Source organism: Pleurodeles waltl, chromosome 5, assembly GCF_031143425.1.
Source record: "Pleurodeles waltl isolate 20211129_DDA chromosome 5, aPleWal1.hap1.20221129, whole genome shotgun sequence".
Lineage (NCBI taxonomy): Eukaryota > Metazoa > Chordata > Amphibia > Caudata > Salamandridae > Pleurodeles > Pleurodeles waltl.
The window spans coordinates 401,453,147-401,472,315 of NC_090444.1; positions in this window are offsets into that span (position 1 = coordinate 401,453,147).

The window sequence follows — 19,169 nt, forward strand, 5'->3', positions numbered from 1 at the left end:
TGTGAGTTCCACCCTGCCAAGTGGTGCCACCCCAGTCCTGGGCCTTTGGAAGTGGGTCTGACAGTGCTCTGCCAGCCCATCTGTGGACCCACCAGAAACTATGCATTTCCCCTGCTACACGGCGCAACCCCAAGAAGAACTGACACGTCACCTCTCCTACATGAGCAGGACGATTGTATCTCAGCCAACAGCCTCATCAGAAATGCCTCTGAGCAATACATCTCTGACAGAGGCACTCGCTTCCCAAGCCTCTTGTCGAAATCAGATTTGACACAGGACTTTGCATTGCATGCCAACAGATTCTTCGGAACCAGCTAGTGCTCGGTTCATCCTCAATGCAAGACATTGCATAGAAAGCCCTCCTCATTGATCACATCCTTGATGCAGGACCTTGCAATGCACACTCACAACTCCTCGGAACTGACTCTGCGTGACTCATCTCTGACCCAGACCTTGTTTTGCCTCGGTTGAGTGACGCATCCTCGACGCTGGACTCCACTGCGTTTTGCAACCAGGATTTACGGTAGTCTTGTTCAACGGGCCTAACTGGGTCCCTGTATTTGGCCCGTACTTTATCGTGGTCGGCCTGAACTTGTGACTTTGTCCAGGTCTACTGAGACCAGATATCCATAGTTGGTGCTTTACGCTTTTTGGTGCTATTTTCACTGAAATCTTGAAAACTGCAATTCTCTGGACCTACTGATTAGAATTTTGTCATTTTGGTCTTGATTTACATATTAAACTTTACTCTAGTTTTCTAAATTGGTGTAGGGATTTTATTGTGTTGTGTTTTTTCTTTATTACTATTTGAAGTGCTGCATAAATACTTTATACGCTGCCTCAAAATTAAGCCTCACTTCTCTGTGCCAACCTACCAGAGGGTTGAGCACAGTTTAATTTGGGGTATGCCTGTGCCTTCCTCATGACAAGGATTGTGTTTCCTGCTTGACAAGGATTTCATCCCCCTCAATCAATAACTGAATGTCTTACAACATATATGAAGGAAATTATGATGTGGACTTATTTAGGAGATATATCTCAGTTCTAAATACATTATTATAATGTTTGCACATGTTATGCCTGCCAGCACCAAAGACAATATGACTTACATTGTGGAACCGTTAACAAAAGCTCTGAGCTGTTCTTTTACAAATAAATTTTTATGAGGGAGGGTATAATGACATAGCAATAGAAAATTGTAATTCTGAGATTAGAAAGGCAATGCCAAGAGCAAATATGCCAGTTCCTGTAACACCAGAGGCCTAAGGCCAGAAGAACTGACCCTACTAGCCTAGTATGATACTGCTCACCTGGAAATGACGTAAGAGTTATAGTTTACTGATGTAAAGAGATGAATATGTGATCCCCAGTCTGAGAATAGAGAAGTGAATATTGGCAACATTATTGATATGCCCATTTCATTGGCCATTCCTGTTGCCGTCAATAGGAACAATACCAACCATACAATGCCATGTTATTTACATTTTGTTACATCAAATGGAAGAAATGACTTATTATAGGAATATATATATTCATATGGAAAATAGCACCTACGAGGATTACATAGATTTCTTTAAATGCATGCACCTAATAGGGGAGGATGGGTACAGTACAAGATCTTCAGATATGGACAGTCATCCCACTTCCATCTGACCGATTGGGAGGGGTGAGGAGTTGTTTTTGGAGCTGTTACCTAGCCTTTGTTATGTACAGACCGTATGTCAGGCAGTTACCAGAATTAATAAGGTAACCTGGCAGAAAATGTGAACAGTTTTTCCCCCAGGTTATAACACCATATATTTTTGTAGTGGCCCAGGTGTTTAGGCCTCACAGCTATCTGGACACAATTTATAAGCGCTAACCTCAGGAAAAGCATTCCCACAATGTCGAGACGGGCCACTCACCTGAAAAGCAGGATGTCTGCAGGGGTAATGGTATGCCCCACAACCTCCTGGAACACCTCTCGGCACTTCCTGGTGGACACAGATGGCAGCTGTCCCAAAAGGAAAGGGGGAGTGAAAGAGAAAGAGACAACACACTGTCACGTCTTGCCGGTCCAGCCAGGCACCCTGTATCTTCAGGGGGCAGGTTGTTGACAGAGTGATAGTAGAGTTAGTGCATTCAACTTCCTTGAAACTGAATCTCTCTTTCTGATATGGGCACGGGAGCGGTAGAGGGACACTGGGATGCTCCAGCCCTTTTCTTGGATATTAATAACTGTTGGCACAATTACTAACACTGCATTACCAAAAACCTAAACTGAGTACCATAACCATAAGTACTGCAACACTAGGGCTAGCTTCACAGAGAATTACTGTTGCACACTACAATTAGAACTGTGGTTGCGCTTATCATGCACAAGAAAGACAAACAAGGGCATTCATTTTATCACATATAACTTTCCTGCATGCATAGGGTTAAACTAGAAGGAACAAAAACAGTCCAAGAAATACAAATGTCCACTCTGGGTTTAACCAGTTAGGGTGGCACAGTTTGGTTTGGTTTCACTGTGTGTGTGAAAAACCCTTCAAAAGCAAATTCCTCAAAGCTGAAACACAGGCATGAATGACACAATTTAAAACCAAGAGTTATGCTATTGGAGAAAGAAAATTCACATAAATGCTCTTTTCAAATTGCACTGTCACTTTTTGTAGTACTTGAGCTCAAGCAGATTTCCTGAAGCACATTTAGGCAAGTAACTACAATAATAATGTAGAATGTTCAGAAAATGCATTTGTCCCTTCAAGATAAGCACTCTGCAAAAAATACAAGGTCTGGAATACACCAGCTGTTCTAGGAAAGCGTGGCGCTCAAAGAACAAACTCCCTGGAGAATACTAGTCACTTAGCTGCAGTCTTTTCCGGAGTGCTGGAGGAATGCCTGGTGTCAGCTGGTACAGGAATGAAGAAAATAATTGCCTCAAAAGTCCTGAATACGAGGATGACAGCAGGGGCTGGACTGCCAAATCAGGAAGCAAAACAAGCCAAGCAGGGAGGCATGCTTTACTCTGCTATTTATAGCCAATCAGGAAAGCAATTGAGTTTCCACATGTGGATGAGTCACCTCACCTAATTAGAAGCACATGTCTACACCACACCCAAGTAGAAGCACATGTCTACACCTGCTCACATTAGCAAACAAGCATTGGTAAAACAAGCATTGATAAAACCAATTGTGTAACAAAGCACATTGGCCCTCATTTGGACCCCGGCGGTCTTTTTCCAAGACTGTCGGGGTACTGCTGGGCAGAAGACTGCCAGTGCAGGCGGTCTCCCGCCCAGCATATCATGACTGCTGGCAGCCCTCCGCCCTTTTCCGGACGGAAAGCCACCATCAGCCATACTGGTGGTCAGCAGTGAAGTGGAGGCTGCTCCACCTCAACCGCCACGTCATCAGAACACCGCCCACCGAATCACAACCCAAGATTGGGTGTGGCGGTGTTCTGGTGACAGGGAGCTGGTGGCGGAGCAGCCCCCATGGATCCCGTTCCCTCCCAGAGGATCACCGGACAAGGTAAGGTGATCTTCCGTTAGGGGAGAGGGGTGGGGGGGTGTTGTGTGTTGTGTGCGTGCATTGGAGTGTGCGTGAGTGTGTAGAGGGGCTGTGTGAGTGTGTGTATGCATGCAGGGATGTGTTGTGTGTATGGGAAATGTGTGCATATATGTCTGTGTGCATGTATGTCTGAGTGTATGCGTATTAGTTGTGTGAGCGTGCTTGTAGGGGGGTGGGGGGTGTGTGTGGATGTTTTTTGGGGGGGCGGGGTGGGGAGGGGGTCCTGCCACCTTTGAGAGGTGGTGGGGGTTGTGGGTTTGGGTGGAGGATTCTGGGGAGGTGGAGACGGGAGGGGGAGACCCCTAGTGCCTACCGCCATGGATTTCGTGGCAATAGAAAACCCCACTAAATCCATGGCAGTATGCGGGGTCCTGATACCGCCGGCGGTCTAGTGACAGCTGCCGGGCTGGAGACTGAAGTCTCCAGCCCAGCGGTCGTTACCACCCTGGCGGTCACAGTGTAGAAATGGCAGTTTTGCATGGCAGGAACTGCCATGTTTGTGATTCAATTTTTTTCCCGCCGGCCTGTTGGCGGTATTACCGCCACTTCTACATCGACTGCCAGGGCTGTAATGAGGATAATTATGTTTACTTAGAAACATGAAGGTTTAACCAAGAACAGAGATATTATTTAACCCTAATCCCTGGGGATGCTGACAGATAATGCAGGAGGCACCTTGGGATTTCCTGACACACAATAATGTTACATGACCTGCAATTAAAATATAACCTGGGCCTCCACAAACCAGAACCACGCATAATGCATAGAAAAAAAGGGACCCACGATAGTCAAGACCCTAAAAGTGCTTACGTGCATTGAATGATCATAGACTAGGTACCAATATGGATCAAAACCTATGATGCAAAGTTGAAGCTCAACAACTTGACAAAATTAATTCAAACCCAAAGGGGGCAAGAGCAGGTGTAGGTTTCAAATATCATTATCCACTGCTCGCAGTGCCCATAAGTTTGGTCTGAACAGCTTTGATGAATTTGGTCAGTAAAACGTTCAACATTGAGTTCACAGGATCCAAGGACATAATAATAGCCTGCCGACAGGAGTGAATCCCCAATTCATTCCACTTGCTCCAAAGCAGAGATCTGCGCTCCTTGAGCAGGGCTGGACACAAACAAACCACATGTTCAATTGTTTCTTCCCAACAGCCACAGCCCCTACACATCACACCCTCCTCTGGAATTAACAGCCATGTGGGTAGATGTTTCAGAAAACCCCACTCTGCCATCCTTAAAGCCATAAATGCCTCTTTCAGAAAAAACCTGTATGAACAAGAAAGAAAACCAGCTGGAGTACCTGGCTTAAATGAATTAATTACCAACCAGACATGATGAGGTTTGGCAAGGAGGGTACGATCCAAGTGTTACAACCATAGCTGTATGATCTGTTTGACACCCAGTTTGAAAAGAGGATGGGGGTTACTTCCCCAGAGGTCCTCAGCTTCCAATCACTGTTTACAGTCAGCCAGAAAGTAAGAGTGAGACCTCTTTGTTTCGGACGCACTGATTTCCAGCCACAGAACTGCCTCAAAACTACCTTCCTTCACCTGGCGTAGCTTGTGACAAAGCTTCAGGAAGGCACAAGCACCTACTGCCTGTTGATCCAAAAGCCCAAATTCCAACCACAACCGCAGGAGAAGCAAGATGAGGTACAATAAACACTCTTTTGTAGATCTGGTTAACAAGCCTATTTAACAAACATGAGCCTTTACCCAACAAAATTTCCTGACCATAAGACAATGAAGGGATAATCTTTGCCCTCATAACTTCCATTAGTGGGAGGAGATTTGGCCCCTTAAGAGTTTTAAAACAATTTTGAAAAAGCCACCTGCAGAGCCACAGCTTTAAGTTCAATCTCCTTCCTACGCTTAACAAAACTACCCCTAGAGTCAAGATGCATCCCTTGATATTTATAAGACTGGTCTGAAACAACTACTCTTATATTACCAGCTGATTCCCAAATGCTTTTTTTCTGCCAAAGGAGACCACTTTGGTTTTGAGCAGATTAACTTCTAACTGATTCTCAAGCGTATAAAATGCAAGTTGGTTAAGCAGTGGTTGAAGGCTAATCTTGGTATAGCTAAACATTGCCAGGTCATCGGCATAGAGCTGGTGGCTGCGCCTAAGACCACCGATCTTGTGGGGGTGAGAATTAACAGCATCAAGAGCCAATGACAAATCTGCAATAAACAGGTTAAAAAGCAGGGGTGCAAGCATGCAACCCTGCTTCACACCACAACCAGTGGAAATTTTCTTAGAAAGGGAACAGCAATCTCCTAATTTAATACTGACCCAGGTATCCATATGTAGTTCTATAATGGCACCCAAAAGCACTGATGGAATTCCCCAGTTTTGTAATTTAACCCACAGGGCAGTCCTAGGAATCTGATCGAATGCTGCCTTAAAATCAACAAAACAGCAAAGCAACACAGAGCCTGATAAGACTGCCCTGTCCATCAGAATAGATAAGGCTAATAAGTTCGTAGATGTACCCGAAGCAGCAGAGAACCCTGTTTGAACAATAGGGATTAATTTAATTTGAGTAAGTGACACTGTAAAGTGTTAGAGGAGGGGATGGAGAGTCAGTTTTTTTTTTGGGTTCCACTTTGTGACACTTTATAGAAACTTGCTGAATGTTTGCCACCCGGTGACCTGTGTTTAGCTTGCAGTGACTGCTAGGTCTTGAAAAATAAAGGAAATCATGAGACTAAAAGTGTCCTGCAACTTTGCTTCGGTTGCAGAACATTTCATAAGTCACTATCTAAACATAGGTAAATGCCTGTTGTCAATTAATGACTGGATAAATGCACCACATACTTTTCTTTGTTTTATTTATTTATTAATAGGCTTCTACAATCCAACAAGCTTATACATTTCTTTAGAATTTTGACGACATTCATATCTCACGTTGACTTTGTTTTGAACGATCTGTGCTTAATTAGTTTTTACTTAAAGATGCAATCAATATATCTATTTATGATTCTGTTTCGAAGTGTCAAACTCCCAAAAACATTTTTCTTAATTCATAAATTATTATTAATCAATATTCACTTCAAAAGTGTTTCAGTAATTCCCTATTATGGCATAATAAGCATTAAGGACTCAGTATAGGTCAGTTTTCTTTTCTTCAAGAGTGGCAAAGAGAAGTGTATCATATTGGTCTATCTTAATGTATCCTCCAGTGACTGCAATTGTCAATCTTCTACAATGGGACTGTTGTAGAAAGATGACTTGCAGACATCATACTTTGTTGAATTGTGGGGCAAGCTATGACAGAAGCTCTTTAAGCCCTCTAGAGCAGCAAATGTAACCCAACAGTTGTTTGTAATTTTAAATAGCGCAATCATTACACAAGGTCCTGCCTGTAAGTTTGATTGATCCTGCTCTTGTCATTTTTGGTTCTGTGCAAGTGATTAAGGTATTATTTATATGAAGTTTCATTATTAGTACGTTGAACTTAATACAGTAAGGCCCTTATTTATACTTTTTGGTGCAAAACTGCACAAAAGCAGTTTTGCACCAAAAGGTTTAGCACCTGTTAGCACCATTTCTGTGCACCAGGCAGACACCTTATTTATGGAATGGTGCAAGCCGGTGCAAAGGGTAGGCTAGAGAAAAAAAAAAAATGACTTTAGGGGCTGGCGATATAGAAGAAGGGGGTTTAGCACCAAAAAATTACTTTAGGCAGGTTAGAATAAAAAAAATTACTCTAACCAGATTAGCGTCATTTTATGGTGCTAACCTACCATGCCACATGGCTCTTGCCTTAGAAAAGGCAGGAGTCATGCCCACCACCCCAATGGCCAGCACAGGGGATAAGGGTCCCCTGGGCATGGCCATTGCACCCTGTGCCATGTAAGGGGGCCCATTACAGGGCCCCCTATGGCACTTTCAAAAAAAGAAAATGCAATACCTACGTGTACTTCTCTCTACTTACCTGGGATGGGGTCCCCCATCCTCCGCAGTTCCTCTGGCATGGGTGGGGGGTGCCACTGGGTCCTGGGGAGGACACCTGCAGGCTTATTCCATGGTATTCCACCATGGAAATAGGCCCACAGGTCCCCTAACACCTGCCCTGACACAGGAGTTAAAAAACGGGGCAAAGCAAGCTTTGCACCATTTTTTTACCCCTCCTCCCTCCTGTGCACCATTTTTGCACGGGAGTATAAATATGGCGTTAAGGCCATAGAGTAATTTTTTGCATGGGAACTCCTACCTTGCATCTCATTTAAGCAAGGTGGGTTTCCACTTCCAAAAAATGACTTTAACTCCATAAATTTGGTGCTAGACGGGTCTAGCACAAAAGTATAAATATGGAGTTAGTTTTGCACCGAATTAGAGTACAAAATAAATGACGCTATTTCAGTGTAAACAAAGTATAAATATGCCCCTAAATGTTTAGAGGATTAGAATATAAGTCACCTCTTACTTTTGCAAGTGTATTTTTAGGTGCAGTACCTCTGAATGCTAATATTAGCTGCCTCTATTTTATGAAATCGTTATTGCAATTGCTTTCAAAGTAATATTGTGCTTATGGAAAGATTTTTCTATGTTATGACTTTATTTCTGGTGGAACCTGATTTGTGATACCAATAAAGCTGATACTTTTTCTTCAGAGAGTCTCACGCAGATGATTAGATCTGATCTATTTTGGTTACCATTTACAAATTACCTTGCTACAAGCTTAAGGGCTTATCTATGATCTCATTGCACTGCTGTTGCAACGTTGTGATGTAACAGCGGTGCAAACCTTGCACTCATATCCATAAGGCCATGCAAAGCCACTTTGCGTGGCTTTGGATAGTCGCATAGATATGCAGTAAGGCAAGGCAGCACAAATCACTGGGTTGCCTTACTTTGCGCAAGAGAGGCGTTCCATGGGCGTTGAGGTGGGTGTTCCTAAGCAACACCCGTGGATTTGGTTGCATCCCAAGATTTACAAGCACTTGTAAATGTGGGGTTGCACCAAAACCTTACACTTTCCCAGGGGACTCACGGCGAGGGGAAATATCTTTATTTCTCCTTGTTTCTTCCATTTTCTATGTGTGCAGCACACATAGAAAGAGAAAAAATCCCCCAGTATTGTTTTTGGAAGAAAGGTCTCCCTTCCTGCACAAAAACAATCCTGCCCACAATGCAGACACCCTTGCACCATGGGGCAAGGGTGCCTGCATCGGCGCTAGGCTGGCAAAATGGACCCAGAGCAGTGGGAAAGGGCAGGAATGCACCATATTGCTTCAATATGCCACATTCCTTAGTTTCCCCTTGAGACAGGGCAGGGCAGGAAAGTCACTTGCTGCACTGTCCTACATCAAAAGCCCATGTGTATGGGCTTTAGGTGGCATATTTACGAGTCTCTTGCACTGCTGTTGTGTCACTTTTTCTGATACATTGCTTTGAAGGCCTCATAGATATGGAGTAAGTCAAGGCAGCGCAAATCACTGAGGCCCATGTTTATACTTTTTGACGCACAACTGTGCCAACGCAGTTGTGCGTCAAAAATGTTACCGCCGGCTAACGCCATTCCAACGTGCCATGCGGGCGCCTTATTAATGGAATGACGTTAACCAGCGCTGCGGACTGGTGTGCGTAAAAAAAAATGACTCACACCAGGAAGCGCCGCCGTATGGGAAAATGGGGGTTGTGCGTCAAAAAACGGTGCAAGTCAGGTGTGAGACAAAATTCAGGCCTCAAACCGGATTTGCGCCATTTTGTTTGACGCCCAACCTCCATTGACATGACTCCTGTCTTAGCAAAGACAAGAGTCATGCCCCCTTGCCCAATGGCCATGCCCAGGGGACTTCTGTCCCCTGGGCAAGGTCATTGGGCATAGTGGCATGTAGGGGGGCCCAAATCAGGCCCCCCTATGCCACAAAAAAAATCTGAAAAAAATACTTACCCGAACTTACCTTTACTTCCCTGGGATGGGTACCTCCATCCTTGGGTGTCTTCCTGGGGTGGGCGAGGGTGGCAGGGGGTGTCCCTGGGGGCAGGGGAGGGCACCTCTGGGCTCCTTCCGAGCCCACAGGTCCCTTAATGCCTGCCCTGACCCAGGCGTTAAAAAACGGTGCCCATCAGGCTGTGCGCTGTTTTTTAAGGCCTGCCCCCTCCTGTGCGTCAAAATGACGTCAGAGTATAAATAAGGGGCACAGGCCTTAAAGTCATTTTTTGGAAGGGAACGCCTACCTTGCATATAATTAACGCAAGGCTGGTTCCCCCTTCCAAAAAATGACGCACATGGTGGAATTTTGACACCCGCGGGGTCGGACGTCAAAGTATAAATATGAGGCAGGGTTTGCACCGATTGTGCGTCAAAAATGTTGACGCACATTCGGAGCAAACAGAGTATAAATATGCCCCTGAGTTACCTTGCTCTGCACAAGGGAAGCATTGTGAGTGGGTGTTCCCATGCAATACCCATTTATTTTGATGCTTCACCAGATTTACAAGACCTTGTAAAGCTGGGGATACACCAAAACCTTACTCCTCCCGTGAGGAGGCACAACGGGGAGAAATATCTTTATTTCTCTTCATTTTTCCCTCTTTCTACATGTGTTTCCTCCCTCTCCCAAAGGAATCTCTTTGTTCTGCCTTCCTCTGTTTGAGCTGGTCAAGGAGCATGAGGGCAGAAACCCATCTGAGGGGTGTCAGCAGTGTGGGCTGCCCTGAAAACCTTCGAAGACTGGTAGGGGCAATGCAGGGGGTCCTTTAAGGGGCCCCCAGAGTGTAAGGAATCATACAACCAGTACTGGCAGCAGTATTGGGGTATGATTCACACATGTTTGATACCAAACATGCCCAGATTTGGAGTTACCATTATGTAGCTGCACACAGGTAGTAGTAACCTGTGTCCAGTACACAGCTTAAATAGCTTTCCCACACTTACGAAGTCCAGGGAAATGGAGCTGTAGTTCGGAGTGGCACCTCTGCTCATGCGAGGGTGCCCACACACACAGGTACTTGCACCTTGCCCTCTAGGCTAGGAGGGCCTGCCATAGGGGTGACTTATAGTGTCCTGGTGTAGTGGCCTATAGGGAAAGGGTGCATGCACTTTTTCACACGGGCTGCAATGGTAGGCCTGCAGATACATTTTGTGTGGGTTCCCATGGGTGGCACAATACATGCTGCATCCAATGGGGAACCCCTGGTCCCCTAATGCCCTAGGTGCCTAGATACCATATACTAGGGACTTATGTGGGGGCACATGTATGCCAATTGTGGGGTGTGCTAAGTCCTACGTAACCGAATTTAGAGGGAGAGAGCACAGTTTCTAGGGTCCTGGCTCGCAGGATCCCAGTGAACACAGTCAAAGCACACTGACAACAGGCAAAAAGTGGGAGAAACCAAGCCCAAAAGTGGGTACTTTCCTACAGCTCTGATAATTAAAACATTCTAGATATTATGCAATTACTACTATTACGGTATATATGTTATCTGCATATGAATATTTATTGTTTTAGTTTGAATTCATTTATGTTTTCTTCAATAACAATGATCAAAAAACAAATCAAGTCCAGTATGAGCTTAATTATAGGTCAATCATGGTTTGGTTTGCTTAACCTACTGGACTGGAAATCTAAAATTATTAAATGTGTGAACTATTTTGCCATAGACAAAAATATGAACCTTCAAGCTCATGTCAATATAGCAAAGACTTCTCAGTACCAGTTCAAGCTTTTGCATTGGTTTGTCCCTTTATACTTGTCTTGAATTTCAAAATAGTGATGCCATCACTGGTCTTATCAAGATTTAGGGCCTGATTTAGAATGTGCAGGAAAGGGTACTCTGGCACAATAGTGAAGGAGTATCCTTTCCTCTGCACTAAAGGTGTTCCGCCTCATTTAGAGTCTGATAGACTTTTAGTATGTCAGCCACCGAGACTGCTCTGTTTCCGCCACTGATATACACATCCAACAGTCTGACAGAGGAATGACCCTTGGAGTTGTTGCCATTTGTCTACATGCCCTCCTTAGAGTGGGTGAAGAAATGGCAGGCTTTTAGTTTCACACACCACCATCCAAAACAAGGCAGTTGTGGAAAAATAGTTTCTCACCCTTCGTGCAACCACTGTTCATTTGATATCAGGACAACCATATTGAATATGGCATCCATTTTGTGAGTGTTTTAAACACCCCGTCGCAGAGGAAATAGGCAGAAAAAGATGCAGCTTGAAAGCAGCTACATCGTGTAATATGCCTAAGGCCGAATACCAGACCGGCCACATACCTGTGGTTAAGCCAATTTTGAGAAAAACTAATTTCCAAGGAATAACCTGCAATTGGAACAAGGTCATACCTGCCATTTACTACACACTATTATACGCTTCAGCTGTTTGCACATTTTTGTTTGTAAGCAATCTCCCACTCCTCTCCCCTCAGGCATACAAATGTTTTTATACCTAACTAGTGGAAAATGATTGAACCTCTGCCATTTGTTTGCATGTAGTAGAAAAATGTATAAAAGCTCTATGCTGCGCGAAGTAAGACAGACTACTCCCTAACCCGCTTGGTGAAGGAGCTCTCCCTTAACTCGAGTTATTGAATAAATCCTGATTATTCTCTACATCTTGGACCCCGTCTCTTTCCTTTTTTATTATTTATTTAACTTACAAGGAAAATTCAGAGGTATTTTAAATTATTGACCACATTTTGGCGCCCGAACAGGGACTTTCCCTTCTCTACACGCGCCGGTTTGCCGGTCGCTGGTTTTTCCCCTACTCTCTCTCGCGACGGACTTTAGGTGCACCCGGTGGGGATTTCCCGCCGAACTCCCTCGGAGACCCAGGGGCAGACCCGCGCCCGGCATACACATGAGGCGGTGAGAGACGCGGAAAGTCCATACCCGAGTGCGACAACGAGGAGAAGAGGAGTCCGAGACGTCCGAGACCCCTCAAAACGCGCAGCGTCTGGATTCGATCGAAGAATAAAGAGTTTGCTTTTCAGTGAGTACTGCTGAAAAGTATCAAGACGTTTTCTGTTTAAACAGAAACGGTACAGATATACATTAAGAATGTCATTATTTACTTAATTCAAGTATCGGGCAAAAGAGAAAAAATTGTTAGAGAGGGCGATTGCACTCCCACCCAAGGACACTCCAGCCAGGTTCATGTATAACAAACATGGTATGCCCGCCATTGTATTCTTGGACCTATGGGTAGAATATACTAGTCAATTAGCGGAATGATTCAAATGGCCAAGTACGGGGACTTTTGATATAGAAAATGTCCTCAAAGTAGAGGAACAGTTGTTCAGGAGAAAAGCAAGACAGGGCCAGTTAGAGGCCATAGAATGGTGGAGGAAAGAAGCCCAACGGAGGCAAGAGAAAGCGCAAGGAAATGTTGAGAAAGCCCAGAGAATGTCAGGAAAAAATAGACAGGAGGAACTACAAGAGAAAGGAAAGGAGGTAGTTCTCGAGCAGATGATAAGGGAAAGTCAAGGAAATGTTACAGGTTTATACCCCGTACTGCCAAGTTGTGAAAATCTCTGCCCCGATAAATCAAAAAAGAATCCTCTCCTTCTCAGTGCACCTATGCCCCCTGATGATTCGGCGCTTATAGACTTATTAGATGTGCCACCCCCATATTCCACCAATACACGACCACTCTTACCCGTACATAATCTACCACCAGTGGTTTCTCCTGAAAGTGTCGAGGATCTCTCCGAAGCTGCGAGATTCCTCTCTATAGCAGAAGAGGATAAGAAGGACGAAGCGGGAGGGGGAGAACCAGAAGGACAGTGCCCACACGATCCCTTATCCACGATATATCCCGCCTTAGGGGATGAGGGAAAAAGACTAGTTGCCATTTGGAAAATAATAGAAAAGATCCCCGCTGTACAAAGTAATATCAATGGTATGCTAGAATTCATGTTAAGAGGGGGCGACTCTACTCCCTACCAAGATGTCTTGAAAGGAAGAAACAGAAAACAACAAATGTATATATATACCTTCATGTTATATCTATTTGCTCGATATTTCCAATTTAAGAGATTAAGAAATCCGGCGAAATTAGAGGATTTAATGGAAGAGGTGGCGGAGGAAGAGGGGGATAAGGGAGAAGGAGTGGATTCCAAATTTAACAAATTATTAGATCTCATGAGAGAACATAGACATAAATTTAAAGAAGGAACAGTAACTCCCGAGAGGAAAATCAGTAAACAGCACCCTGTACGATGCGCACCACCCCTAGGGGATAGGTTTGCTCCCCTACTCGCGTTCCCAGAACCTCCCAGTAGCGAAGAATTATATGAGGAAACTGAGGAAGCTCTAGACTGGTTCTTTGAACAAGAACCGCCATTGACAGACGAGGAACAAGAACTGGTCAGTACTGCTACCCTATGGACTTCACAACCGAAGATTTATAATTCGGACATTATAGCCCAGTTATACTCTAGTTTACCCCTCATCCAGCGTAGGTTAGCAAGTCTGTACATGACACAACACTTGATGACACTGAATAGAGTTTTCAGATCCCATCAAGCAGCCCTTGAAAACTTGTTATCCAAATGTACCTCCTTGGCCTTTTTGCAAGATCCTGCACACTTCCTTAACATATTTTTAGATGCACGACAGGAATATCATGATGAAGTGGCTAGGACACTCCTTCGGGCCCGCCATACTGATTACGGGGAGAAAGAAATGTATCGACAATACCCTCTCAGAGAGGTCCATCCTAGAGTAAACGCCGCAAATGAATTGCAGAAAGTTTTTGTGTATACACCTCTTACTAAATTAGAAATAATGAAAATGAAAGAAATGGTACCACCGCATTCTAAGGATCCTGTTGGGTTTTTTAAGGAACTCACAGACGTCCTTACTATGGGAATATATACCTTAACAGATCTAACAATTATACAAAAAAATTTGCTGCCCCCAGGTATATATGAGAAATTAAGGGGACAAGACTGGTTAGTGGATAACGCTAATTTGAATTGGGACGCCCTAGAGACAAATGACAACGCCAGGACAGCTGGAGCCGACATACCAGATGATGTGAAATTAGCACCGACCCTTATTCTTAAAGTGTTGCCCCAACTTCTTACCACCAGGAAAGAGGATTGGGATGCTATCTCCGCCTGTAAACAAAAGCCAGGTGAAGATATAGGGGATTATTATACGAGATTAGAGAAATGTTTCACTGCCAATAGTGGTCTTAAATTAGAAAGTGATTCATATGCACATCTTTTTGTATCCAAATTGGTGGAAAACAGCCTCCCGAAGTTAAGGGAAAGAGTTCAAAAGGTAGAGAGCTCCTGGCAAGCACAAAGTCCCTCCCAAGTCCTATGAATATTACAATACCACCAAAACAGGATAAGGGGGGAAGAAGAAAGCGAAAAGGTTAGGGTAAAGGAGACTAAGTTAAGAGCACTAGTGGCACAAACAGTGATGCCCAAATCAGGGCCACAACCTCAGGTACAAAGAAAGGGTAATAATTCTAAAGGTGTTTGTAACTATTGTAAAAAACCAGGACATTATGTTAAAGATTTACAAGGGAACGTTACGTGCCCAGTTCTAAAACATAGGGGGTCATTCTGACCCTGGCGGTCACCGACCGCCAGGGCCAACGACCGCGGAAGCACCGCCAGCTTCCATGGGCATTCTGACCACGGCGGTACAGCCGCGGTCAGAAACGGGAAACCGGCGGTGTCCCGCCGGTTTCCCGCTGCCCCAAGGAATCCTCCACGGCGGCGCTGCTTGCAGCGCCGCCATGGGGATTCCGACCCCCTTACCGCCATCCTGTTCCTGGCGGTTTTCACCGCCGGGAACAGGATGGCGGTAACGGGTGTAGTGGGGCCCCTGGGGGCCCCTGAAGTACCCATGCCAATAGCATGGGCACTGCAGGGGCCCCCTAACAGGGCCCCACATTGATTTTCAGTGTCTGCCAAGCAGACACTGAAAATCGCGACGGTTGCCACTGCACCCGTCGCACGCCTTCCACTCCGCCGGCTCCATTCGGAGCCGGCTTTCTATTTAAAAGTGCTTTCCCGCTGGGCCGGCGGGCGGCCTTCTGGCGGTCGCCCGCCAGCCCAGCGGGAAAGCCAGTATGGCCGCCTGCGGTCATTCGGCGGCTCCCGCCGGGCGTGCGTTTACCGCCGCCGGCGGGAGTCGGAATGACCCCCATAATGTGGACACTGGAAAAACTACACCCAGAATACATGTTCCTCGAGATCAGTACAGACCTCAAGAAGGAACGCCCCAAGAACAGAATCAGGGAATACCAAACACAACGCAAATGTACATATCTGATGAAAATACTGTATATGCCGATTTTTCCAGTTTTTTATGAGGCTGCCCAGGGGGGGTTGAGGATAAATTGCCCCTTATTCCTATACCTGTGGACCAAACTGGTCCATATGTAGACGTTCACCTCCTGGGACAAGACAAGAAATTCCTATTGGATACAGGGGCAAGTAAGACAACGATAGATCATAACGAGCTTCCGCAAGCTCCACTCTCTGGGAATAAAAATATTTCACTGGGTTTCTCTGGTCAACCCATTACAAGTAATACATGAGACCCACTACCCTTACAAATTGGCCCCCGTACCACTACGACAGATCTTCTCTTGACTGATGCTTGCCCCGAGAATCTATTAGGAATAAAACAATTGAAAGAATTAGGAGCCATAATAGTGTGCTCCCCCCAGGATGTGCGTCTGTTCCTTCGGGACTTCAAGGGCCATTATACAGTCAGAGATTTAGATCCTCGATTGGCCCACCTCCCAGCCGAGTTTGGGCCACCAGTCCCACATCGGTCGGGCGGATGGTTAATACGCCCCACAAGATCATTTTAAAGGAGGGAGCCATACTACCACGACTCCGTCAATATAAAATGCCTCCACAAGCTGAGAAAGACCTTATTTCCATTATAGAGGACCTCATCACTAGTTGAGTGGTGATCGAAGTACCATCAAATACCGTGAATTCACCCATATTACCTGTGGCAAAGAGAGTACAACAAGGAGAAAATACCAACTATAGACTTGTGGTAGACTTACGGGAATTAAATAAATGTGTTCTGGCACAACATCCTGTTGTACCAGACATATCTACCCTTTTAACAACAATTGATTGTGAAGCCACACATTTTACCGTTATCGATCTCAAAAACGCGTTTTTCAGTGTACCAAGACATGAAGACAGTCAATATTTGTTTGGGTTCTCATTATCCGGAAGGAGTTTCCGGTTTACTCGAGCTCCTCAAGGATTTACTGACAGCCCGAGCATTTATAGCCAAGCACTAAAAAGACAGCTAGACACCATACAAATGCCTGATCAAACAGCTCTTCTGCAGTATGTCGATGATATACTCATTACGGCCAGATCTGAACAGTCATGTGTCGAAGCTTCATTATTGGTATTAACATTCTTGGCTGAAAATGGCCACAAAGTGTCGCCAAAGAAATTACAATTCTGTCAACAGCAAGTGACCTACTTAGGGCACTTACTGTCAAAGGAGGGAAGGCAGCTAACAAAGGAGAGAATACAATTGATACAAAATATACCACAGCCAAAAACACAGAGACAGGTACGCGAATTCATAGGACTAACATCCTACTGCAGACAATGGATACCCCAATTTGCACTAATATCAAAACCACTTGTAAAATTGACGACATTAGAAGCCAGCACGTCACCCCACCTTCCCTGGACAGAGGAACACACGCTCGCTTTCAAAACATTGAAAGAGGCGATGTGTCAGGCCCCGATGTTGGCCACCCCTGATTATCATAAAGATTTTACACTATTCATCACTGAAAAGAATGGGACCGCTCTATCGGTCCTGACACAAGAGCAAGCTGGAAAACAAAGACCATGTGGATATTTTTCATCCACCTTAGATCCTGTAGCACAAGCTCTTCCCGCATGCCTGAAGGCTGTAGCAGCAACAGCTCAAGCTATTAGACAAAGCGATACTATAGTATTGGGACACCCTTTGATAGTACGAGTTCCCCATGCAGTAGAACTATTGCTTAACAGAACACAGACACAACATCTAACAATAGCAAGACTGTCAGGGTATGAACTGACACTTTTTCAACCTCACATACAGATCTTAAGATGCAATACCCTGAACCCTGCTACACTCTTACCCATTCATGAGAACATAGATGAGGTACATGATTGTATGGAAGTGATTGAACAAGTGACAAAACCACGAACAGATTTAAAAGACACTCCATTACCAGATGCAGAAGAAAATATTTACGTAGATGGTTCTTGTAAAAGAACAGAAAAGGGGGAGATAAGGGCCGCCTATGCTGTTACTACAAATACTCAAATTTTAGAAAGCAAACAGATACCCATTCTCTCAGCACAAGCGGCCGAGTTGATAGCATTGAGCAGGGCCTGTCGATTGGGTAAAGGAAAATAAATAAATATTTATACTGATTCACAGTACGCTTTTGGAGTAGTACACAATTTTGGAACATTATGGAGAGAAAGAGGATTCATGACATCGCATGGATCAAAAATACAACATGCAGACTTGATAACACAATTGTTAGATGATATACATCTACCAGAAAAAATAGCTATAATAAAATGCAAAGCACACACAAAGGGGACAGATCATGTTATATTAGGAAATGCATTAGCAGATCAAACAGCTCAAGACATGACACAGAAAGATGTAGAGAGTACGCTGCATCACGGTTCCGAATTTATGCATATGCAGGTTACACGAGATATAACTATGGACATCCAAGACATACAGAGTCACGCCACAAATGAGGAAAAAGAAAAATGGAAAGAGGAAGGAGGGATACTAACTGATCAAGGATGGATGACATCACATAAAGCAGTATGGTATCTTCCTGATGCCATGGTGCAGATTATTATAGATACAATACATGGACCAGCCCACCTTGGGGAAAAAGCTATGCTAGACGCAATACAACATATATGGGACAATAAACATCTTAAGGCAGCAGCCAAACAAAGAGTCCAAACATGTATGATATGTTGTCAGTATAATATTGGAAAAGGCACAACAGTAGGGGCAGGAGGATTTCATCCTCCTGAACACCCTTTTGAAGTTATACAGATGGACTATATACAAATGGAAAGGTGCAGAGGACAGAAGTATGTACTCGTAGTAGTATGTACATTAACACGATGGACCGAAGCTTATCCTGTACCTGACTATACTGCCAGCACTACAGCTTAACAATTGATTAAGGAGTATTTCCCTAGGTTCGGTCTGCCCCGAGTTATATATTCTGATAATGGTCAACCATTCTCGTCTGAATTAATGAAAAAGATATCGTTCCTGTTGGGATACCAGTGGAAATTTCACTGTGTGCGTCATCCACAGGCAGCAGGCCTGGTTGAGCGACATAACCAGACTTTAAAAAACAAGATGGCAAAGATATGTGCTGAAAAGGGAGTTGATTGGATTACTGCCTTACCAGTAGCTCTGTTTTACATGCGTATGATTCCTCATTCCAGAACGGGGCTCGCGCCCTACGAGATAGTTTTTGGTAGGCCTCCTAACATATGGGGAATACCACGTGCGAAAGCTATAACAGATATTGAAATGCCTGTACTGACTGATTACCTGGCTTCCTTGATGTCTGCACTTCAATCTTGTCATTCACAGGTTGCA